This window comes from Microcebus murinus, chromosome 19, assembly GCF_040939455.1.
Source record: "Microcebus murinus isolate Inina chromosome 19, M.murinus_Inina_mat1.0, whole genome shotgun sequence".
NCBI classification, from domain to species: Eukaryota; Metazoa; Chordata; class Mammalia; order Primates; family Cheirogaleidae; genus Microcebus; species Microcebus murinus.
In genome coordinates this window covers 33400349-33426945 of record NC_134122.1, presented here as the reverse complement: position 1 = coordinate 33426945, position 26597 = coordinate 33400349, and the positions used below count along the sequence as shown (strand labels likewise).

The window sequence follows — 26597 nt, the reverse complement described above, 5'->3', positions numbered from 1 at the left end:
GAAAAATAATGCGAAACACCGAGAGACAAAAAGAGGCAGAGGTGAGCACAGAATTAGGAGGGATATCTGTGCCTTTAAAAAATACTCCCCTTTTATTGAAACATAACCTCGACACAAAAAAGCACACAAATCCTAAGGGTAACAGCTTAGTGAACTACCACAATGGGAGCTCATCCACGTACAATCACCCAGATCAGGAAACGGAACATGCTAACAGCCCAGAACCACCCTTCCATGCCTCTTGTACGCCCCTGCCACCAAAGTCCCTGAGATCAGTTACGTTTTTGTTTGTTTCTAAGGATCTTGGCAAACTTGTCATTTGAGCAGTTTCTCAAGCAGACCCTTTTAAGGAAACCTTTCTTGTTCACTAAGGTTTCTGTGACCCAGGTGGTAGATTTGGGCACTGTGTCCTGACGTTGAATAGTGGCTGGAAGGGGAGAAGAGGGTTATGATGAGAGACACGAGTCTACCACCCTTTCCCCTGGCTATCTTGGGAAGCCGTGGTAATCTCTTTCTTTCTGCAACTTGCCTCTTCAGCAGGGACACAGGCAGACACCTGATCTACTTCCTTGCTGGGTTGCTGGGAGGCTTTAATGACATGATGGATGTGAGAACACTTTGAACAAGATGAAGTACTGTACAATTGTTACATGCTTTAACCAACGAGATGGAGAGACATTGATAGCGTAGGGAGTTGTCTTGTGCAAGAGGAAGGCGTGTGCATGTTTCCAAAGCAAAAGATGTACTATCCTAATGGTTTTAAATGGCCCTAAATGTTTCTCTGATTTTGGTGTAATGCCATTAATTTAGCTCTTTAGGGCATGACCCTAATAAGGTCAGCACCAGGGTGTAATGTCCATACCATCTAATTGACTTTATTCTGTTGAGTAGCTATTCCTATTTCCTTACCTACACCCAATTTATCAGAAATGTGGATTGTTGGTTATTAATGAGGTGAATCATAATCTAACAGATTGTGATTAGATTGTCAGATTATCTGGGGAAAAATCAAGATATATGACCTACTAATAGAGGACTATTTTTACATGAAGGGCAGAATAAGATGTGAAATAACCCCTATGGAAAACAGTATGGGGATTTCTCAAAAACTAAAAGTAGACCTACCAGCAATTCCACTGCTGGGTATTTACCCAAAGGAAAAGAAGTCATTTTATCCAAAAGATGCCTGCACTTGAATGTTTATTGCAGCACAATTCACAATTGCAAACATGTGTAATCAACCTAAGTGTCCATTAATTCATGAATGGATTAACAAAATATGGTATACACACACGCACACACACACCTTGGAGTACTACTCAACCCTAAAAAAGGATGAATTAATGCCTTTTGCAGTAATTTGGCTGGAACTGGAGACCATTATTCTAAGTGAAGTATCTCAAGAATGGAAGAACAAACACCACATGTACTTTCTAATAAACTGGAACGAATCGATGGGCACACAGGTGCACAGAGGACAGTAAAAGTCACTGGAAATCAAGCAGAGGGGAGGGGGGAAACCCATCTAACAGGTACAGTGAACACTATTTGAGTGATGGGCACATTTATAGCCCTGATTCAAGCAATGTGTCAAAAAAAATCTGTACCCCCTTAATATTTTGGGGAAAAAAACCAACCATGTGAAATAATGACCACCCTGTGCTTTGCCTACACAACTTTTAGAACATAGAATTGGTACCATAGAGATACTGTGTTAGACCGTGGCAATATTATGGTGGATAAAGTAGTCATGCTCCTTGCCCCAATGACGTTTTTAATTTCTCAGCAAGTTATCCTTATCTCTTTTAGTTCCCGACTTATTTTGCAGTATTTTCATCTCTATCTGTTCTCTTCTTATGATTTTCCACTTCTGGGTTACAGAGGTCAGATGTTGCCTATCAAGAAGAAATTTTCTAAAATTTTCTTCTTTATTTCAGCAAATTTGCTTCTCCTTTTAGTTTAGGCAGTGAAATTCTATCCCACTTGTGCGTTTTTGGTTCACTACGTATTTATTTAGTGTGTGGTTGTCGTGGTGGTGGGGTCTCTTCACTTATCCTCAACAGGAGGGAGGTGTGTTCAACTGGGTACTCGCCAGTGTCGGACTGTGCACTGCCGGCCATGCACACCCAGGCAGCTCCAAACACCAATTGCCAGTGTGTGGGGAGTGTCCCCTAGGGAGGTTCTGTTGGGAGAGATGGGATCTTTCACTCCCACAGCCTGAGGTTCTATTAAGAATAAGTGTAGGAAGTGAAACCTACCTACAGCTACCAGAATACGCTATAATACAATAGCTCTTCCTGTGTATCCCTTCCTCAGGGTTTTACCCTCCTGGATGCATAGCCCTCCTGAACTCCTACCGGTCCATCCCTTCTACTTGGACCAGCTATTTTTGGGGAATGGCAGGTTTTGACTGAACATTGACACAAGAGCCCCTGATTTGGGTGAGGAGAGGTGGAGTTTGGGGGAAGAGAAATTGCACTCTTCTGGCCTTAAAAAGGAACATCCTTGCAGGAGAGAGGCTACTTCTCAGGTTCCTGGTGATACATACCTTGAACTGAAGAGCAGATACTGGAAGGGAGGGCTGACATCTATCTATAAATACATTTAGCCATCAACCGTGTTTTTCCTTCCAGTCCCATAAGTCTCACGGGGGAAAATCTCCCAATTCTCTCTAGAAATAGATTTAGTCTTGCTCCTGGTTTTTCATGGAATTGTGAATTTTATTTTTTCCTGTGTTTTTAAAGGCATTTTAATTAAAAATTGGGAAAGGCTGTTTCAGGGTTGCTAAGTAGATGATATTGAAAACCAAAAGCTGAATACTGCTTAATGTTATAATCGTGTATGTACCCCTTTTTTCTTCAACCTCTTTTCTTTCCCTCTTAATGAAGTTTTGTTTTCTCCCATCACAAATATTATTTCTGTTAAATATTTTGAGCTTTTCTATTTCTATTTAAATGCAATTGGAATGTGCAACGTTTGGGGAATGGACATGCTGGAAGCTGTTACTCCAGGGGAGAGGGGGGCATGGGCAATATATGTAACCTTAACACTTGTACCCCCATAATACGCTAAAAATAAATAAAAAATAAATAAATAAATGCAATTGGAAGGAAACTGTTCCTGTCAGCCTAATATTGTTTTGTAATTAAACCTATTTAAGTAAATCAAGTTGTGTTTTTTTTTTTTTTTTTTTTTTTACTATTCTTGATATATTTGAACCTACGACTTTGGTTTGAATCCTAATTTTAGGGTGGATTGGAGAGGTACTATTGGACTCACATGCCTCCTCCTAATCTCTGGTTTTTGTTTTGCTTTTGTGCCTTGGAAATGTAATTTTCTTTTCTTCTTTCCCTCTTACTCCTTCATGTTTTCATGATAAAATGACATAGTACGATATTTCAATTACTTATTTTAGGTACCCGTTATTCTTTTAATGTTCCATCAATGGGTTAGAGATTATACTCTTCAAGTGATATTTGATGCTTGATGCTACTAGGCCCTGGGCCCCTTCTCCACTTGTTCTATTCCCCCAAGGATTCAGTAGCCTCCATGCATGACAAGCCCTGCTATGGTTCGGTTGTCGTTGGTTTGTCTCCACCAAATCTCATGTTGAAATTTGATCCCCGGTGTGGTGGTGTTGAGAGGTGGGGCCTAGTGGGAAGTGTTTGGGTCACAGGGTTGGATCCCTCACAAATGTCTGTCTGGGTGCTGTCCTTGCAGTAGGGAGTGAAGACTTGCTGTCTGTCCTGAAATGTGACAGTTCTTGGGGAAATGGACTAGTTCCCTAGAGAGTGGGTTGTCATAAAACCAGGACACCCCTCGGGTTTGGTGCCTCCTCACATGTGCCTGTTTCCCCTTCGATCTTCTCAGCCACTTTTGGATGCAGCACAAAAGCTCTCCCCACGGCCAGGCACGGTGGCTCACGCCTGTAATCCTAGTACTCTGGGAGGCCGAGGCAGGCGAGACCAGTCTGAGCAAGAGAGAGACCCCGTCTCTACTAAAAAAATAGAAAGAAATTAGCTGGACAACTAAAAATATATATATATATATATATGTGTGTGTATATATATGTGTGTGTGTGTGTGTGTGTGTGTGTGTGTGTGTATTAGCTGAGCATGGTGCTGCATGCCTGTAGTCCCAGCTACTTGGGAGGCTGAGGCAGGAGGATTGCTTGAGCCAAGGAGTTTGAGGTTGCTGTGAGCTAAGCTGATGCCACGGTACTTTAAGCTGATGCCCAGGCAACAGAGTGAAACCCTGTTTCAAAAAAAAAAAAAAATCCCTCCCCAGAAGTTGAGCAGATGCCAGCACCATGCTTCTTGTACAATTTGCAGAACTGTGAGCTAAATAAACCTCTTTTCTTTATAAACTACCCAGCCTCAGATATGCCTTCATAGCAACACAAAACAGCCTAAGACAAGTCCTATGGTCTAACCCATTCTCTGTCCCAGCCTCAGGCTTGCGTAGCCAGTGGTGTGATTATTGCCTCTTGTAATTCAAAAAGGCATCTCACAATCAGAGGCATCAAAACAGAACTCTTGATTCTTCTTCTTTTCCCACGAAAATTCCCCCCATTTTGCATCTTCCATCTTTTCATCTCTGCAATCCCATTCTACCAAAAACTTTAGAGCTGTCCTAGACTCTTCTTTCTCATATCACATTCAACCCATCCCCGACCACTGCCAGATCTAATTTCAAAATATATCCCAAATCTGTGCCCTGCTCACCACTTCCTCCTCTGTTTCTCTGTCTCTATCATCACTTCCTAGCTGGTTTACTTATTCCACTCTTGACTCTCCCCAGCAGTCAGAATGATCCATCTAAAATGCAAATTAGATCACGTCCATCCCCGGTTCCAAATCTTCTAGTTCTAACCCTGGCTCACTCAGAAGGAAATGCAAAGTGATTGATTTCTGTGCTGGCGAGGCCCATGTGGTCCTGCCGGTGGAGCTGCCTCTCTCCCACTCCACCTTACTCGCTGTTCTCTATGCATGTTGGAATGTTCTTCCACCAGTTGTCTGCATGGCTCAGTCCCTCCTTCCCTGAGGTCTGTTCAAATACCACTTTATCAGCAACGCCTTTTCTAACCACCTTGTTAAATAACACCCTCAATTACCCAGTCCTTTGACCTTACTTCATGTTTCTTCATCGCACTTGGCACATTATACATTTATTAGTTTATGTATTTACTGTCTGCCTTACCCACTATTGTGCTTACTGCTGTATCTTTAGTGCTAAGAACAGCTCCAGGCTCAATCCATATTTGATGAATGTGGGAATGAACGGATCCTAATACGTTAGGCTTTTGTTGCTCAGTTCATTAAATACCCTCACTCTGGTTAGTAGTTTTCAAGCTATAATATTTTTCCTCGATAGAACATTCTCTGCAAATGAAGTCTTATGAAGAAGACTAATAATGCAAAGCAGATGTGATAGGGGTGACTTGATCGAGTGGTGGATGGGAGCCAGGGAAGGGAGGGACCCCTTTCAGCCCTTCACCTCCCACAGCAGCCTGGGTATGTTTGGAAACCACCAGTGTAGGTTATCACACTCAATCCCCCAGACTACTGTGGGAGGCAGATATAAACACACCCATTTCATAGATCAGGTAGACAACGAGAAGGAGTCATTTGACCAAGATGACAGTGTGAATAAGCCCCGTGGTTGCAAGGTGATTGCTGATTGAAGTCAGCTCACTCCAAACCCAAGTCTCTTCCCTCCATGCCACTTGCTGACTCCCTTAACTCTCTTCCCAATTAATTATCCTGTATTCTTGGTATCCTGTTTTCCTTCTCTGTTTCTCTTTCTGTTTACGCTGTTTGTAATGACATGCATTGGGGCTTTGCTTGTAGGGACATTTCTGGTCAGAATCCTGAGAATTTCTTCCATTTGTCCTCTGTGGTCTCTTTATAGATCTGGGAAATGTTTTCCCAATTATTTTCTTAATTACAATTTCAAGGTTACTTACCTTTCCTATTCCTCCAGGGACTCCTGTTATTCAGTTTGGATAATCGTGATCTATTTTTAGGGCCATCAATTTTTTTCCTCCTTGAAAACTGGAGAGCTGTTTGTTGAACTCTGCTGTTTTGACATGGAAACCATTATTTGCCTTTTAGCGTTACTGATTTCTTTCTTCTCTGTACTCATTATTCTCTCTTCCACCTACAGCATGGCCTGAGAACCCGGACATGTGCTCTGTCTCTCCTGACTGGATCCTGGAGGTGAGTCCATCCGTGTGTACACTGTCTGTGCACTGTGTGTGTGCAGTAAGACTCAGAAACGATCAACACAAATCTATGAAAAACTTCCCTTTTTCTTCAGATTAGAGTTTTTCTAGCTTCTATAGTTTGTTTAAATTTTTTTTAATTGACAAAAATGATATATATATTTATGGCGTATAACATGATGCTTTGATGTATGTATACATTGTGTAATCTATTGCAAAGCAAAGCTATAGTCATCACAACAGCATGACACTGATATAGTTGCCCTTTTTCTGTTTTGAGGCAGAGTCTCACTCTGTTGCCCTGGCTAGAGGGGCATGGCATCAGCCTAGCTCACAGCAGCCTCAAACCCCTGAGCTTAAGCAATCCTTCTGCTTCAGCCTTCCTAGTAGCTGGGACTACAGGCATGCGCCACCATGTCTGGCTAATTTTTTCTATATATTTTTAGTTATCTGGCTAATTTCTTTCTATTTTTAGTAGAGACAGGGTCTTGCTCTTGCTCAGCCTGGTCTCGAACTCTTGACTTTGAGCAATCCTCCCATCTCGGCCTTCCAGAGTGCTAGGATTATAGGCATGAGCCACCACGCCTGGCCTAGTTGCTCTTGTGTCCAGGAATTGTAGCTTTTCTAATTTGTCTTCTGTAGAATGACTCTTTGAAAAAGTGTTTCCACCTTTCTTTTGGTAGTTTTGGTCCCTGAGGAAAATCTATAGCCACCCCGCACTCCACTATCTTCTCAGATATCCTGAGAAGAAAAAAAAATCTTAAACTTATCCCTGCATGATTATTCAATTTAGGGACATAAACACTTAAACAGCTTTAAGTTGATAAATTATAAACCTAAGGCCATTTCATTTTTTAGAAACCCGATTGGCCTGTGACCACAAAGATTTAGACTTCTCTTTCACATTTCCCCCAACATTCTATTATATAAATTTTCAAACACGCAGCCAAGTTGGAAGAATGCTATAACACTCATATCCCTACCACCTAGATTCTACCATTAACATTTTGTTCTATTTGTTTTATTACTTATCAATCCATTCTCAAGATGAGTTTTAAGTTAGGAATGACTGACTTCCAGTAGGGAGGGGCTACTTATGGAGTCTGTAAGCAAATTACTTCTCTAGGAATCTATCTTCTTTTGGAATCAATGTTCCTCCTCTATAGAATAAGTGGTTAGAGTAGGTGGTGGTTTTCTCTGTGTGTTTCATGGAGCCCTCCCATTGCGTGGAGGGGTCTGAGAGTTTATATCATGTATAGCTTCTGTGTAGGGGCAGGAAGGAGAACATGGAGTGATGAGGGTCCCCCTAGAGCAGGCAGACTCCAGGCTCCACACAGCTTCAGCCAGAGCAGCTCAGCTTTATTTATTTTGTATTTTGTGGTTCCATATGTTTGCAAAAGGGAATTGGGCAGCTGAATCTATTTTGAAAAGTCCTGGGCAGCATGATTTCAAAAATTCTTTTCAGCTCACAGAAGGGATGTGTCTGGTCTTTCTAACCAGCTTGTAAAATTTTAGAGAGGATAAATGAACTCTTCTATTTGAGACCCTTCTATGTGCCAGGCAGTTTGCCAGACCTTTGCCCATGTTATTGCATTTATTTTTCGTAACAGCCCTATAAGGCAGGGACTGTTAACCTTACTTTATAGGTGCAAAAATCCAGGGCTTAGAAAGTTGACTTGCTCAAAGTCACTTGGCCTGCAGTTGGAGGGATTGAGTGTATAGGGGTGCATTGGGCATCCACCTCATAGCAAGAAGGCATTCATCTGCTGGCATAGTTGTCACCATATGAGCATCTCCAGTGCTTTCTGAAGGTAGGTCATGAAACTCTTGGTCATGAGATCTTCTGTGCTGCTGCCTTAGTTGGCTGTGAACACAGAATTCTCCTTTCAAGCACAAAGGCTGTGATAGAAAAACACTATATGGTAGGAGAATCTGAGCTGAGAATTCCAACTGTGAAAAATTAGAGCAAGGATGAGATAAGAACACGATCAAGGTTAAAGCACACCTATATTATCCCTTTATGGAGGTCTGTGTCATCTTTATTCTGGGTTTTCAGCATCCAGTCCCATTTCCTGTCTTGGAGAACTCTCTCACTGAGTATAATTTTGGAGGATTGATGTACATTACCTACAGATAATGGAGACCCTCCATTTTGGCCCTCGGTGCCCATGTTGTGAAACAACATGTCTGAAACAACAAAGGTTAATTGCCCCCTTATTACATGTCCGTTATGGATCAGTGGGGTCCTCTGTTCATTCTAATTGGTAAGAGAGGAGTAGCCACCATCTTGAATATCACAGGTTACTGTGGAAGGAGGAAAGAGGGAATGGGTGGATCTTCACCAGGAACTAAATGCTCAGCCTGAAATTGATACACATTACTTCTACTTCCAGTTCACTGTCCAAAAGCAGTCATGCAGCTCCATTCAAACACAAGGGATCCAGGAAGTACAGTCCTACTATGCACCCAGAAGGCAGAGTCCTGGAAATATTTGTGAAATACCACTTTTATGGAAATGTCTTTAGCTTCTGGTCCTATGTCTTTGCTTTTAAGGGGTTAAAAACTTGTCCACATAGCCTGGTAGGGCTAGTTCTCATAACATTCTCTTCATTGTTCTCATTTTTACTCCGCTACAGGAGAACTTGAACAAAGTTTCTCACTCTTTCTGAGAAAGTTACAACCAGAATCCTCTGCACAACCACACTGCCTTGTTCTTTGACCCCTTGGACAGACTCATTTTCCCACCCTGCTCTAGTCACAGAATTCCAAATTCTCTTCAAAGAATTCAACTCTTTAGAAGTTTAGGAAGCAATATGGGATTCAATGAAGATTTTGTAGGAGTGATGGGGGAGGAGATGTCACAGAGATATCCAGCTATGCATAAAACAGAAAGGACTTAGGGAATGGCAGACCCACAAAGCAGAAGTTCTCAGGGTCCCTTAATCAGTGTGTGGAAAAAATCTATACACTGACCAGAAGCATCTGGATTAGAATTTTACATAAGTGAGAAATTATGTTTGCCACTAAACTTCTGGGGTTTGTTTCAGCAGCTGACATTTCCCTAACATAGGGATTTATATCACATGCAACCCAGCCAATACCTTAAGAATCTCTCTTAGACATTTTTCTTCTCCAAAGTCCATCTTTGGCAAAGATGCTAATATTCCTTCCTCCTCCCAATCCTTTCTCAGGCAACACATAGTTTTACTAGTTTCTGTATATTTCCTTTCTTCCTTTCCTTGGGTCTAAGACCTTCCCATCAGAATCTTACTTTTCTGACCAATCTTTTAAGCAGAGTTATTCTGTCACAGTTCCTGACCCTGAATTGGATCCCCATACTCAAGAAGGAACTTGGAAAATCTCCACTTAGCAGGACTTGTTATTTGAAGGTAGCTGAGAAATCATCTTTAACTTTTCAAACTTATGTTTTGAGTTTTAAACTCTACTCTAAATGGACCATCAACTCTTTCTTCCAAACGTGTGGCCTACTGACATCAAGGGGATTCCTGGTGAACATTTCATATTCTTCACTTTGTTCCATATGTATTTACAGATATAGAAAGGCATTGTGAGGTAATGGACCCAACACTGATCAGGGAATCAGGAAACTTGGGTTCTAGTCCTAGCTTAGCCTCTTAGCAGCTACATGAACCTGGGTAGATTAGATCCCTTCTTAGTATATCAGTTTTCAAAGCCTAGATCAAGAGGGTGTCTCTGGAAGGACCAACAGAACTTTTTCACTCCCACCATTCCTAATTCTTCATTGGTTCTGTGCTTTGTGATGTGGGTGACACTGGATTTTCTACTATCATCCTTTCCAAAAAAAGCGAATGGACTCAAACTCAAGATGCTGACCCCCAGAGTTTTATTATTTTGACACCTAACAGCTTCATTGCTTTAAGGGAAATTTTAAGAGCTGTTTTTGTTTTTTTTAAAAATCCCAGTTGGATTTTTCAGGTGTCTTGGAAAAGTAAAACTATAAACCTTATCTTTACATTCTCTCTGTCTCTCTCTGTCTCTGTCTCTCTCTCTCTCTCTCACACACATACATACACACACAGCCCCTAAGTCCATCTCCCCTTAGTACCAAAAAGGCAGTTTGGTTGCCCTGCAGCTTTTATTAAATTAGACATGATTTTGGCGAGTGACTGTTACAGCTGCTGAATGGGGCTTCCTGAGAGATAGCAGGATGAATGAAATTGAAAAAAATTGTAAGGACAGAAAAACTTCTCAGAAAACTTTTAAGGAAAAAGTTGCTGTCTCAACTGGGCTGTGTGCTCTTGCCTACAGGGGACACTGCAGGGGCACAATCTTAAAGACACTCGAGAGACAGAGCCTCCTGAGCACGGCTGGCATCAATGAGACACCCACAGCTAAAACCTCATTTCACAGCTTGATAAAAAGTAAACATAAAAGACTCTTCCTGCTCCACAGAAATAGAAATATATGCAGTTTTGAGTTGAGAAGTGCTGCCTCTAGTAATTGAATTACTAACTTCCGGCCCTACCTTGCTTCTGAATAATGGTCCGTGGGCCACAGTAGAGGAAATTGCTCATCACATCTCTGGGAGTTCGCAAATACATCTGCCTGGAGTCTCAGAGCCTTGTCAACATGACCTCAGGAGCACCCCTCACCACTGGGATTCTGATTCTTTGCGGGAGTCACTGAGTCCAGGATTTAGTCTGCTTTGTGATCCTGGAGCAGGGACTCTGGAAACCGTATTTGTAAGGCTCGTAAGGCTCTGCCAAAGCTGGGCTAGAGGGAGAGTGCAAGGGAGAGAAGGAAGAAGAGACTTGCTCCTTCCTGGGCGTTTCCTGTGGACTTCCCCTGGGCTTCCTGTGGATTTCCTGTCAGCTTCCTGTGGACTTCCTGTGTGTTTCCTCTGAACTTCCTGTGTGCTTCCTGTGGATTTCCTGTTGGCTTCCTGTGGACTTCCTCTGCTTCTTGTTCATGCCAGTGCCACCCAAGTGGCACTGTCTCATTCCAGCAGTGGCAGTTCCTTTTTGTACTAGTGGCTGAATTGAGTTTGCAGTCTCTCCAATGCTTGCAGATGAGCTTCATCATGCCCCCTCAGAGACACCAACATCAGCTGGCTCTTCTCATCTCCCTAGAGGTTAGAGTGCCAGCCCCATAGCCCCTCCTCAAAGCTTTCTAAGTTTTGATAATTCTAGCCTCTTCTCTTTGTTCCCCCAGCCCACAGGGTGGTTGTTGCTTCATATAGTTGCTACCTCTGTGATAACTTCCAGTTATTTAGTCAACAACTCTATACCTAGTTAAAACTTCTTTTTATTAAATTCTCTCTGTGCAAATAACTTTTGTGATTTCTGATTCCTGATTGGACCCTGACTAATGAACCATTTTTAACAGGTTGGTTTGTAAGTTTCTGATGTTTTTCTATGCATTTATACACACACACATATTATATGTTTAATCACGAGTATAGACTTTATTTTTACAAAAGTGACATCATATTCTTTGCCTAATCTTCTGCAACTTTCTTTTTTCACCTAATATTAAATATGAAGAAATAAGAAATAATAGGAAATAATGAAAATATAATCAAAATCACTTTCTATATCAGTACATGTGAGGCTTCTATAGAATTTTTCATGGCTGCATAGTGTTTCACAATTTGTTTAATGATGACCACACCCAGTCCTTTTGGGTATTCCTAATTTTTTTGCAATTATAGAAACATGTTTTAGTGAAGATACTGTGTGTATAGTTACACAGAAGTATACACAGCGAATTCTTGGGTGCATGTTTGAGTACATCTTTAAGATAGATTTCTAGTATGAAAACAGTTTAAATAACATATACATCAAACAATTTTGGTACATGTAGCTCATGCTCTCAAAAAAGGCTTTATCATCTGACATTACTACTAACAATATATGATTGTGCCCATCTACTTTCTCTCCTTTATGAATTTCTAAAAGTTTCTGATCTGCTGATGGCACACTTTTTTATATTCTAGTAAGAGTATTGATTTCCTGTTTCTTTCTTGGTATGAAGAGTGACCACAGCAACTGCTCAGCTGCCATCTTGATCCAACTTTTCCAAATATCAGTTTTCTTCAGCGGCCTTAGTAGATTCAATAAATCCTCAACTAGTGTTTTGCCAATTGTCTGGTTTCTAGGGCTGTCTTGAAAATGTTTTGGATTTTTCTGGCACAGGTAAAATACTTTGAACATTTTTTTTAGGTGAGTGAATTACCCTTTCTTTGAAAGATGAACCTTTAAAGGAGTCTTCATGAGGAGCCTACCGCCAAGAATTAATAGTAACTATAACAAAAAAAAAATAGTCAACATTTATTGAGCACTTATTATATGCTACACATGTGTTAAGTGCTTTTACATTGAATATATAATTTATACTCATGAAACCTTATTTTATAGATGATGAATGTATGATTGAATAATTTGGCAAAGCCACACAGCTAGCAAGTGCCAGAGCCAGAATTTAAGTGCAAGCAGTCAACTTCTTTGTACTATTTAATTATGAGGTTATCATCAGCATATATTAATCTTACTGTGGCGGCCATCCTCCAAGCTGGCTATCCTGGTATTCATCAGGAGATAGTCCTTTCTCACAGTTAATAGGGCTGACATATGTCACCATTAGAATATTGTAGAACTAACCATATGTGACTTCTAAGTTTATATCATAAAAGATGTTGTGGCTTCTGCCTTGGTCTCCCCTGGGTAAGGCCAAATGCTACCAGCCACATCAATGAGCCATCTTGGAAAGTTCTGGTCAAACCTACAGATGACTGTAGCCCCTGGCTGACATCTTGACTGCAAGCTAAGGAGAGACAAACCAGACCCACCCAGCTGAGCTGCTCCTAATTTCTGGCTCACAGAAACTTGTGAGATAATCCATTTGTGGTGGTGTTTTATTCTGCTAAGCTTTGGAACAGTTTGTTACACAGCAGTAGCTAACTATTACATTTGGTATGTGCCAGTCACTATCCTGGGTGCTGGGGTTGTAGCAGTCAATAAGACAGACAGGTTCTTTCTCTCATGGGACTTAAAGTTCTCTGAAGGAGATCCAGTAATAAGCAAGGAAATAATCCAATAAATTATCAAGAAAAAAAAGTAAGTTGTATGCAGGTAGTTCAAATAGAGGGAGTTGATGAAGTCATTTAGTTTGGTTAGGTGATGGAACTACTCACTGAGGTGGTAATATTTAGGTTGGGATCAGAAAATTGGGGAGGTTCCAAGAATGTAAAAATCATTTCAGGAAAGAGAATGGCTAGTACAAAGGCCCAGATGAGGGAAGGAGCCAGGCCAGTGGGTGAGCAGTAGTGTCTGGGGTAGGGGGATGGAGGAAATGAAAGCCAAGAGGAAACAGAGGCAGGGTCACATAAGGCCTGTAGCATTGTCAAGAGTTTGGATTTTATTAGAAGTACAAGGGCAAGTTGTTGAAGCAGGTGAGGGATGCAGTCAGGTTTAATTTTCAAAAGGCCATGCTGACGTCAGTATGCGAATGGATTGCAGGTAGAGCACGTGGGTGGGTGGGGAGAAGCATTATGCGTGGACATTGTGCTGATGGACGGGGCGGGGGAGGCAAAGAGAGAACAATTGAGGATCAGAGGAATATCAGGTTTGTGATTGAGTAACCGAGTGGATAGCAGGACCACTTACTGCTTACTGAGATGGAAAGGTGGGAAGAGCAAGCTTGCAGCGGGGAGAGGAGTTTTGTTTGATCATCTTAATTTTCAGGTGCCTGTTTGGCTTCTGAATGAAGGCCTGGAGCTTCTGGAAGAAGTCTGGGTTGGAGCTAGAGATTCTGGAGACAGTGTTTTTAACTAATATGCTATGATATGTACTGGGCTAAATAAAGGTCATCTCAAAGAGCAGCCTCTAGTCATAGTTGGACAAAACCAAGTCAGGTGGCGGTTGAGGGATTTGCTTAAAGCCGTACACCTCAGTCTACCTGAAACTGGAAGCTTGCTTTCTTGATTTTCATATTAGTGAAGGTTCAGTGTACAGTTATTCAACACCTGCTATAAACCAGGCTGTCTGCCAAGTGATTTCATTTAAGTTATTTTATTAAACCTGTACCCTTTCAACTTCAGCATATACCGTCTGAAAGCATAAATTCCCCTCCAGGAAGTGTCCTTTATACTTTTCGGGGACTGGTATTGACAATTGCGTTTTATACATAGTCCTGCAAGCCTCTGGGGAAAAGCAACTTATCTATTCAAATCAAGTGGCCAACACTTCCCGGAGCTGCGGGTGGCTGCAGTGTGCTATGATTTTAAAGAGAGCATTCTTTAAGCAGGAGATATGAACATAACCTTGAAACTATCAGAAGTATGTGGCTTTAAGGTACATTTTGTGTAAGATGCTCAATTCAATAAACACGTGCGAGGCTCCCCTACCCACTTTTCTCTTCCTTCCCTCCCTCCCCATCCTTCTTCCCTCTATCCTATATTTCCAGTCCCAAGCACTATGGTGGACATTGTTGTTACAAAGATAGCTACACTCATATCTTTTGTCCTGGTTGCCTACTTCTTGGCTATGAGGCCATGAACTTGAGGGCACAGATCTAGTGTTGCACTTTGTAAAATATGCACAACATAAATTTCATCATTTTAACCATAAAAAAGTATATGTGCAGTGACATTTAGTACATTCACAGTGTTGTGCAACTATCACCACTGTCTAGTTCCAACCATTTTCGTCACTCCTAAAGGAGACTTCATGCCTAATCAGCAGTCATGCACCATTCTACTCTCCTCCTGGCACCTGGTAACCACTAACTTGCTTTCCATCTAATCTACGGATTTGCCTATTTTTGATTTTTCATATAAGTGGAATCATACAATATGCGGCCTTTTGTGTCTGGCTTCTTACATTTTGCATAATGTCTTCAAGGTTCATCCATGTTGTTCCATGTATCAGAATTTTTTTTCCTTTGTATGGCTGAATAGTTAGTATTCCATTATATGGATATAGTGCATTTTGTTCATCCTTTCATCAGTTAATGGACATTCAGGTTGCTTTTGACTATGGTGAATGGTGCTGCTATGAACATGGATGCATTCCTTTTTGTTTGATCACCTGTTTTCAGTTCTTTTGGGAATATACCTAGGAGCAGAATTGCTGGGTTATATAGTACTTCAATGTTTAACTTATTGAAGAGCAATCAAACTCTTTCCCCTGGTGCTACATTTTTGTGCTTCCTTACATTTCCTAACTCAGTCTCAGGCAGGGCATTTGAAATATCAATCAATTAATCAAGCCTTTAACGCATGAATTTGCTTGGCCATTGCACTTTCTCTCTTTCCCTTTTCCTCTATCTATGACCCATACATGTAGAAAACCCTGTGTTATACATCTCTGAAAACTGCATTTTATGATAGAAAATGATAATAAATTCTGGCACCCTTCCTGGCTCTTAAGTCATTCTGATAATTAATATTTAATTTAAAATTTAAACAAAATATTTTTAAAAAGGAAAAAAGTCACTGATAATTCCACCACTCTACTATGGCAACCATTTTCAGTTTTATATTCTGTTGTAGTTGGTTTCTATGCACATATTTTACATACTTATAATCAGAGTATACAATAAATGTATAGGCTGCATTTCTTAATTAATGCTTTACTAGAGCATTTTCATAACATGATATGGTCTTTGTCATTATTTTTAATGGCTATACATCATCAAGCTGATTTCTTATAGCTTGCATAGCTATTCCCATGTTAACTGGATATTTAGATTGTTAGCAATTTCCCAATATTGGAAATAATTCTGAGATCTCTATTCTAATGAATATAGAATATAGTTTTTTGCATCTCTTAAATTCCTTCCCTCCCTCCCTCCCTCCTTTCCTTCCTTCCTTCCTTCCTTCCTTCCTTCCTTCCTTCCTTCCTTCCTTCCTTCCTTCCTTCCTTCCTTCCTTCCTTCCTATTCCACAGGGATAAAATGGCACTTTGTTGTTCCTTTGATGACTATTACCCTTGACTCTCCACTGCTTCAGAAATGTTCCTTTTTCCCAGTCTAGTCTGAGGAGGAGGAATTTATGAGGAGATGACAAACATGCATGACTTGTGGAGATCAGCGGGGTCACTACAAACTGTATGGGGCCTATGAGGTAGTGAGGACCAGTGACCCTCCCGGAGGAAGAGAGCACAACACTTGCAGGAGGATGACCCATCCCGGGCTCCCCTCCACAGCCAGGTCTCATGAGTGCCCGCCTCACCCTCCCTGGGAAAAAAGGAACTAGAAAGGAGAGACGGAGCTTCTTGTTTCCTTCAATACCTGATTTTCATTAGGCTTGAAGCAATTCTTTGTTGTAGTTTAAACTGGTTCTTTTGTCAGCCTGAAACCTGCCACCCACTCCTGCTGCAGGACGAGGACCACAGGGCGGTGGTAAGTTAGACTTGTGGGACCCTTATTCACTGGTGTGAAGGAAGGATTGGGTGACAGGTAATTAACCAGCTGCAGGTGCAATTGCCCGAGGGCTTGCCCCACCTCCCTCTGGGGGTCGAGCAGTTCCGGGCAGGGTGTCCTCCCTCCTGCAAATCCACCCAGGAGTGAGGTGAGGGGCCACGGTGGAAGGGTCTGTGTTCAGCGTCATTGTTAGGAGGCAAAATAAGACACCACCTACCTGCCATCTCAGTTCTTTTCTAAGAAATCGTGGTAGAGTATATGAAACATAAAATTTATCATTTTAACATTTTTAAGTGTATGATTTACTGGCATTATGTGCTTTGGCATTGTTGTGTAGCTATCACCACCATCCAGCTCCAAAACTTTTCTCATCATCCCCAAATGAAATTCCACATCCAGGAAGCAATAACTCCCCATTTTCCTCCCCCAGCCCCCGGCAACCACCCTTCTATGTTGTGTCTCTCTAAATTCAACTATTCTGGGTACTTCGTGTAAGTGGCGTCATACAATTTTTATCTTTTTGTGACTGGCTTATTTCAAGTAGCATAATGTCTTCAAGATTCATCCATATTGTACCATGTGGCCGATTTTCCATCCTTTTTAAGGATGAATAATATTCCACTATTTATGTATACATGCTGTGCATTTGTGTGTGTGTGTGTGTATATATACACACTGCCTGTATGTGTATATAATATACACATACACACAGTATTATATATATTATGTAAATGTATATTGTGTGTATATATGTATATAACCCATGTGTGTGTATATATATATATACACACACACACACACACACACACACATACACTGTATGTGTGTGTATTTTATACATGTAACATAGAACATTCTGATTATCCATTTACTCATCAGTGGGCACTTAGGTTGCTTCCACGTTTCAGCTATTGTGAATAATTCTGCTGTGAACATGGGTGTATCAGTATTTCGTTAGGACTTTGCTTTAAATTCTTTGGGGTATATCCCCAGAAGTGAAATTGACAGAGCATATGGTAATTTTGTTTCTAATTTTTTGAGGAACTGCCATACTGTTTTCCATGGTGGCTGCATCATTTTACATTCTCACCAGTGTTGCAAAAGTAACTGCCACCTCAGTTTTGAGCTACTGGAATGATGTAAACATGGCAAGATAGATGCTGACTTTTCAGGTATCCTTTGAGATTAGAAACAGGAGAAATTAGCCCACAGCCAGCTGTGACAGGCCAAGTCAGCTAGATCAAAACTGCTGCTATGAGTCTCCGCAGAATGCCAGAGCAATGGTGCACCCAATGCAACATGATGCCTCTACTTTGACACCTACAGCCATTTTTAGAGGACAGTAGGTTATATTATTTTATATATTATGGCTTTTAAAATATTTTAATTTAGTGTAGTGGCAAGGTTTATAAGCTTACTTTACATTGTGAAGAACAAGATCTTGACTTATTTGTCTTAAAACTGCTTCAACCTTCATTGGGTATCTCTAAATTCTAGTGATTGCCAGAAATGTGTCCTCAATGGTTGTGTGTTTAATAAAATTGTACAGTTAGTGCTTTCTTACTGTTTCATCTCCCTAGATGTTATTTTCCCTAAGTATGTTCCTTAGAACACCAGTTCTTCAGGATATGGTGGGGAATACATGAGAAAGAGACTTGGATTTCAGGCATAGTTTTATTTAAACATGTGAATGCTCATGTGATTTTCAAAAGAGCCTCTACAAGGTATCAGGTCTCACACTCACGCCGAGACCATTATTTTCTAGGTAATGTTATTGCACAGGACATAATTTGAGATAAACTTTTCTGGACAAATGAATCTTCATATTTTTAGTTTTTTCCTTTATGGAAATGTCTGTATTACCCAGGGAAGCAGCATGACATGTTATAGACTCAGGCAAAATTAAGTTCAAATGCTACTTCCTTCATCTGCTAGCTGCAGGAATGTGGGAGAATTCTTTACTGTCTTTAAGCTTCAGTTTCCTTGTCCGTGATATGGGTAGATTTTTGCTTCTTCATAGGATTAAGTGAAATAATGGACAGGACTCATTTTCATCTTCTGATCGTTTCACCGACTGAGTTGCTGGTTTGATGAATTGTGACCTACCCGTACCATTGGAATGTAACGCTTTGTTGTTTGTGTTGTTGTTGAACATGACCACGGGCCTTTCTTGGACTGTAATAAGTATTTCCAAGCCTAATTAACTAACTAGTCGGGGTCAGTTGCTGTCATAACCGAGCTCATGGCCCGAGGAGTCATATCCACTGAGGTCAGTTATCTGATCTGACACATGGCCAGTGCAATAGGAGGCCATCCAATGCAATCTGGCTGTTGCGGGCACTCACATAAATTCATTGATTTTCCTCCCCATCAATCCTGGCTAGCTCTTGTCTGGCCTTAACCTATCAAGTCTGATTTTTGTGCTTGCTCTGAGAAGAGCTGATGTCTCTGCTGTATGGATCCAGTATCTAATCTCCCCTCCACCTCATCCCTGCAGCTCCTTCCATCCCCAAATGGCTCCACTGATTGCATCTCTGGTGTATCTCACTTTCTTTCCACACTCAGCTGGAAACTGTGCCCTTCTTTAGCCCCACTGAGCCTCTTCCAGTACTGACAGCTCCAGGAGCACTTGCTTCCCTGCGTGATAAGTAGCACATGTCCTTCAAGGCACTGCCTTTTACTTGCTCACTTTTCTTTCTATTTGTATGCCTTGTGAGCTCTCCTGCATTGGTGGAGCAAATATGTGCTTTATGTGACCACTCCAAAAGTGGCCACCAACGGTTCCTGCCCTCTCTGTGTGTCTCTGCCACTTCTTCTAGCCAGGAGTGGACAGTCTCCTCTCCTCCAGTCTTGGCTAATTTGTGACTTGTTCTGGCCAGTAGGATGCAGTGGAAGTCATGCTGTGTAGGTCCTGGACTTAGATCTGGAGAGGATTGGTAGCGTCTGCTTTTGCTCTCTCTTGGAAGTTTTAATAAGGAAACTTGGGAGGGGCTAATGAATCATGAGAAGCCAGAGAGAGAGGTGGGGGAGAGAGACAGAAGAGGGGGTGCGTGAAGGATAATTGAGATGCCTCAGCCAACAGCACCAAGGCCCCAGACATGTGAGTGAGACCATCCTGGATGTCCTAGCTCTAGCCAAGATCTCAGATGAATGCAGTCTCATGAGTGACCATGTAGAGGGGAAAAACCTGCTCAGCTCAGCCCAGCCAACCACAGAAGTGGGTGAAATAATAAGTTATTGTTGTTTTAAGACAAGGCTCTGCAAACAGTTTCTGCAAAGGGCCAAGTAGCAAATATTTTAGGCTTTGCAGGAGGGCATTGTGGTCTCTGTTGCAAATACTCACCTCTGCTGTTGTATAACGGGAGCAGCTATAGACAATATGCAAATGACTGCGTATGGTTGTGTTCCTATAAAACTTTATTTACAAAAGAGCATAATTTGCTGATCCCTGTGTTAAGCTGCTAAGTTTTGGGGTGACTTCAAGAATATGATAGGTAGCTGAAATAGTCTACTCATGTGTTCCAGGCACTGTAGCTAGTGTTGAGCTATAATTTTCAAAATGACAAATCATTCCTGCCTTCAGGGAGCTTGTAGCTTGTCCTAGCTTTATGGAGAATGAGATTAGAGCCAAAAACTCCTGTCCAAATAACCTCAAGAGCTCAAATCCAGCTAGTAAGAATTCAGTGAAATGGATAGCTGTTGAAGAAATGAGATGGTGTTGAAGCTGAGAATTGTATGTATCTGCTCTGGTTCTTATTGCTAGACCACTCCAAAACTCGGTGGCATAAAACAACCATTTTATTATGCTCATGACTTCTGTAGGTCAGGAAATAGGCAAGGATAGCTTGTCTTGGAGCCATGGCGTCAGAGTCTCAGCTGGAAAGACTTAGCAGCTGGGGGTGATTTGTCATCTGGAGGCTAAAGTCATGCAGAGACATCTTCGCTCAAGTGTGGCAGTTGATGCTGGCTCTCAGCCAGGGCAGTCAACTAAGCACCTCCATGAGCTTCCTCCATCAGGGTCCTCTGGGTGGTTTGGGGCTCTAAGAATGAGTGTCTCAGAGAGTGAGGTGGAAGCTGCATCACATTAGTGACTTAGGCTGGGAAGTCATGCAGTGTTGCTTCCAATATGTTCTATTAGCTCAAGGGAAGGGGCATAGACACTGCCTCTCCATGGGAGGAGTGTCGAAGAATTTGCAGACATGTTTCAAAACCACTTCAGCATCTGATATTGGTTGTATTAGTCAGAGTTCTCTGGAAAAACAGAGCCAATAATATAGATGCATATATGTGAAAAGTCTTATTATGGGAATTGGCTCACATGATCATGGAGGCTGAGAAGTCCACCATCTGCCATCTGCAAGCTGGAGACCCAGGAAAGCCAGTGTGTAATTCAGTCTGTGCCTGAAGACCTTAGAAAGAGGAGCTGATTATGTAACTCCCAGCTCAAATCCAAAGGCCTGAGAACTAGGGGTGCTGCTGGTGTAAGTCCTGAAGTTTAAAGGCCCAAGAACCAAGAGCTCTGATGTCTGAGGGCAGGAGGAGATTGCTGTCTCAGTTCGAGATGAAAGAGAGAGAGAATTTGCCCTTTTTCCACCTTTGTGTACTCTTCTGGCCCTCATTGGGTTGGGAGATGCCCTCTCATATTGGTAAGGGTAGATCTTTGCTACTCAGTCTATTGATTCAAAGGTGGAATCTCTTCCAGAAACATCTTCACAGACACACACAGAAATAAAGTTTTACTAGCTATCTGGGCACCCTTTAGCCCAGTCAAGTTGACACATAAAATAAACCATCACATTGGTGTATGAAGAGGACCAACTCTATTTTGAATGGGCTTGTGAGTTCTGAACATTCCTAATCAAGGGTGACCCAAGTTCATAACGATCTGGTCAGTGTGGTCCTGGAGAATAAGTAATATGGGAAATTATGCACACTAACTATCATAGTCCTTACTGGAGAAGGCCTGTGTTTTTTGTATTCTTGTATTATTTGTTACTTGTATAGCAGTAGAGTACAGAGATTGAGAGCATCTACTGTAGAGTTAGACAATTCTACTTTACTGCCCTAATTCTGACATTTGCTTGCTATGTGACCATGGGCCAATTTCTTAACATTTTTTTTAAAGTCTTACTTGCCTAATTTAAAAAATAGAGATAATAATATTATACTTCTGAGAATTGCTGTGAAGTTCCACTAAGACATTGAATATAACTAGCAACTAGTGTGTGTCCAATAAATAGTATTATCTTGAAGTAGACTATTTTATGAATTTTGAACATTTGGTAAGTTTTAAGGATACAATAATGGAAAAATATGATAGCAAACGGCTAAAAGAAAAGCAAGAAATCACTTATTCTGAAAGTGATTTCAATTTTAATTTTAACTTTTGGTAAATATACTTTTAAGATGCAAGAGTTCTCTATGTCCATTTATACCTGGAGGCATAAAATCATACATACATATGCACACACATACAATGTACAAAACTACATGCCATATACACATACATACGCATGAAATTTTGCATGAATGGTATAATATTTTTAGTATCTCACAATCTTTCTATATTCAACATTGTACCATGAATATTTTCCCAGAATCATGTATAGCTTTCCACCACTGTTTAAAGAACTGAAAGTAGCCCATTGTATGTATTTACCATAGTTTAACTTGCCCAGCTGATGGGCATTTGGGTTGTTTCCATTTGTTTGCAGGCTGCCAGGTGGCAACTCTTCACTGAAGATGGTAGCAACGGTGCCCTCAGAAAGTGAAGTCTAGAAACCAGACTCAGTAGCAGCCCAGAATGTTCAATCATGCCCTGCTCCCTTCGGCTAGACAAGTCTGTCTTTTAGCAGGAAACAAGGCACCAACATAACCAAGGTCTTGCTGTGAGCCTTCAGACAGTTCAACCTCTGACTGACCTCCTTTGCTCCTGACTCTTGCTCATTCCCTGCTCTGGTGGCTTCCTTTCCCACCATAGCACTCCATTAGCAAGCACGTGACCCTCCTCGGTGCTGCCATGCACAAGCCCCTGGCTTCCAGTGGGTTCCAGATCCACCTAGCATGAGCCCACATGGTCAGCATTTCTACTGGGTTTGCCCAGCCTCATAGAAAGTCACAAACATTGTTTTAGTGGTGGAATCATTCCACATCTCTGAATAAAATGCCATAGAACCTTTAGGGCTAGCAGATATCTCACAGCAGTTATGGTCTAATCTTTCTCCTATGAACTACTGGCAAAGGCGATAACTCTGAACGCAGATGCGATGATAAAAGGCAAAAGGTGATAGGGTTTTAAAAGGTATTAAAAAAGAAGTTGGAATTTAGAATAGGGGAAATGTGCTTGTCCTGATTCAGAACCCGGGGCTACAAAAGCCTCAGTTGTTATGGGAAAATATTTCTGAAAGGATTTCTTCTTCCCTATGAAAATAACATATCTTTTTAAAATTTTCTATTTTTTTTTTTTTTTGAGACACGGTCTCACTCTGTCACCAGGACTAGAGTGCCGCGGCTTCATCATAGCTCACTGCAATCTCCAACTCCTGGGCTCAAGCCGTCCTTCTGCCTCAGCCTCTTGAGTAGCTGAGATTACAGGTGTGCACTACCATGCCCAGCTAATTTTTTCTATTTTTTTTTTTTTTCATAGAGATGGGGTCTCGCTCTTGCTCAGGCTGATCTCAAACTCCTGACTGCAAGCAATCTGCCTGCCTTGGCCTCCCCAAATGCTAGGATTACAGGTGTGAGCCACCATGCCTGGCCTGAAAATACATCTTAACAAGAGACTGGACTAGAAGCCTTCCAAGCCATTTTCTACTGAACCTGAATTCTCAGTTTATGTCTTCTGTAAAAGGGCTACTAGTAATATCAGGTTAATAGTGTTATAGAATCATCTAAATGATGTCAAAGGGCTTTGTAAGAGAAAGACTTCTTACCATTATGGTTATAAATATTCCTAAGAACTATAGTCTTTAAGTTGTTTTGCATTCTGCAGGGGCTAAATATGTTAAATTAATATTCTAAACACTATAAAACTAGCCAGTTATTAAAGGAATTACATCATTGAAAAGTTCTTTTCCCTTAGACTAGATGGCAATTCTAAAATTATAATCATATTATTCATAATAGGCAAAAGACAGAAACAACTTGATTGTCCATCAGCTAGTGAATGGAGAAATAAAAAGTGGTATATCCATACAATGGAATATTATTCAGCAATAAAATGGAGTGAAGTACTGCTACATACTACAGCATAGATGACTCACAAAAACATTGTCTAAGTGGAAGACGCAAATCACGAAAGATGACATACTATGTGATTCCATACATATGAAATGTCCTTAACAGGGAAATCTGTTGAGACAGGAAGTAGGTTAATGGTTGCTTAGGACTGAGAGGGATGGAGGGGGTGGATACAGCAGTGACAGCTAAAGGGTAAGGGGTTTCTTTTGGAGGTGATGAAATACTTCTGAAATTCTGGTAATGATTGCACATATCTGTGAATACACTAAAAACTACTGGATTGTACAATTAAAATGAGTGAATGGTATGGTGTATGAAGTATACATAAATAAAGCCATTAAAAATTGATTTCCAAGCCAAAGATCCAGTTAAGCCAGTTAAAAAGTTAAGGCAGAGAGAAGTCGATTTTAGTTCACACCCTAAAAAATAAACAGGAAGGACCACTCCACCTGGGGAAAGGCAGCTCCAAGGTGTTTGGGGCTCCCATGTCTATACCAACCCTGTCTGAGCCGGCTGGGGACTAGGCAGCAACCACCAATAAAACAAAGTCGGGTTTTATTTAAAACCAGCTCCATTTATCAGTGACCTGCGACACTGTCTCATCGCTGCCTCACTTGCTGTCCATCTCTGAAATGTGCTGGGTCTGCCATGGTGGATGGCTCTTACTGCGTTCAGAAACTGATAGGCTGTGATCAGGGAATTGCGTTCTCCAAAGGGTCATCGAATGACGTGGGGAGGCTGAGGCAGGGGGAAGAGGCAGGAAAGTGTTTTGTCTACCATCTGCCTGTACAGTTCACCTCTTGTTGCTTATGCTAATGTTTCTTGGGACAGACCATGACAGGAGCTAGATGCTTCCCACTCTCTTTTATGATGCCTGGATTTCTGTCACTGTGAAAGAAGGTATATGGAACCCACAGATCACTGTTCTCTATTCAGGTCCTATTGGTATTACAGTTAGGGGAAAATTTCTCCCAGATTTCTATGATACCTCAGGGCATTTTAGAGGAAAACATAAAAGGGAGCTAACAGAGACTGCTGCCTGACGCTTTTTCATTACATTTCTTAATATCAACATCAATGTTCCAAACTGTTCTATAATTCCAAGGCAATACTCTTCATTCATTTTTTATTTCCATTTGGACAGGGCTTAGAGAACAAATTTGCACACACATTTAACTTTGACTCTTTAAGATTTGGAATTCAAATTATCCGAATCCAATTCAATATTAATATAAAGCAACCACTTTGCACGTTAGGTGTTGCAGAGGGCTTCACACGTGATCCCTTGAGATGGTGTTAGCACAAAGAGCTCTGGACCAGGAGTCGGGAGTCTGGGGTTCTAGTTCTGACTCTCCCTCCAACCAGAGGTGGGACTCTGGAAGATCCACTTACTTTTCCTCCATCTCAGTTTTCCAGTTTCTAAAATGGGCCAGTGGACTTGATGGTTGCTGAGGTCCTTTCACATCAGATATTTTATGTCTCTGTGTTTATCATCCATGGTCATTTTCATTTAGCACAGGGAATTAGATACTTAGCCTCAAGGAAAACACACAAGCAATAATTTGTGAGTGATGACATCTTCCTATTCAACAAAGGCTTTAAGATTTCCTAATAAGTCAGAATAGGGATTTGAGTTTTCCTATCATCATCCTATACTTTTAGTCTTACAAGATTAGACTTTTAGACATTCCTCTATGTGTTTGATATATAATTAAAATTAACTACTACTGGTTAACATAGGGTGTCTTGCCATGGCCCAGGTCATAGGCATGTTTTATTTAGAGCAGTGGTTCTAAAACTTCAGTATATAACAGAATCACCTGGAGGGCTTGTTAAAACATAGACTGCTTGGCCTCATTTCCAGTGTCTGATCCATCAGGTCTGGAGTACAGCATGGAAAATTGCATTTCTGACAAGTACCCAGATGATTCTCATGCTTCTGCCCCAAGGACCACACTTTGAGAACTGTTAAGCTGGAGATATATTGACTTGTTTTGTTTTGTCTCTATTTTCAGAGAAAAATCTAAGTGTCTTCCCAAATAAGTAAAGAAAAGGAATTGGTTTAGGTTGGCCACTCCTCCCCTCCGTGTTATTTTCTCTGGTTAATTTCTATCATGACCTGAGGCTGCCTGGCTTGGTTATCAAGTTTGCATCCCAAGGGCTGAGGCTGGGTTGAGTGGGCTAACTTACTCAAATTAGCCAGGAGGAGAAGGAGCCAGAGGGGGAATAGTAGACAAAGACTGGAAGCTGTATTTTGTACAACCAAGAAAAGCAATGTTGACAAGGGGAGAAGGCAGGAAAAGTCTATAGAGCAGTATGTACTGGTGATTCTAGTTTCCAATGCTGTGGCAGACTTGTCCACCCAAATAGATATCCTTCTCTTCTTCTCTAACACCTAGACTGCATTTTCCAGCTTCCCTTATAACTAGATATGGTCTGAATTTGGTATTTCCAAAGAAATGTGAATGGAAGTGATTTGTGCTTGTTCCATGCCAACACTTTTAGGAAGAGACTATGCTTTCTTCTTGTTTTCTTCCCTTTCCTCCATCTTCTGAAGGGAAATTCAAGGAGCCCATGTCCCTGAATCACCGCATGAAGGAGAGCTGCCTGTTGTTCAGGAGCTCTTGAACACTTATAGGAGCTAGAAATATGTCTACTGTATTTGAGCCATTTATAAACCTTTGGGTCCAATTTTTACTGCCACGTCCTAACTAATAACCCTATGTTTCAT

At 41.2% G+C, this 26597-nt stretch overlaps 1 long non-coding RNA gene across 1 annotated transcript in view; it reads left to right on the top strand.

Moving 5' to 3' along the window:
• Positions 1-23653, top strand: part of LOC142862395 (uncharacterized) — a 34741-nt gene extending 11088 nt beyond the window's left edge. Inside the window, exons 2-3 of the long non-coding RNA XR_012913450.1 lie at positions 6166-6218; positions 23274-23653. This is a non-coding gene — a long non-coding RNA (uncharacterized LOC142862395). The remainder of the gene's footprint in view (positions 1-6165; positions 6219-23273) is intronic.
• Positions 23654-26597: the final 2944 nt, after the last annotated feature.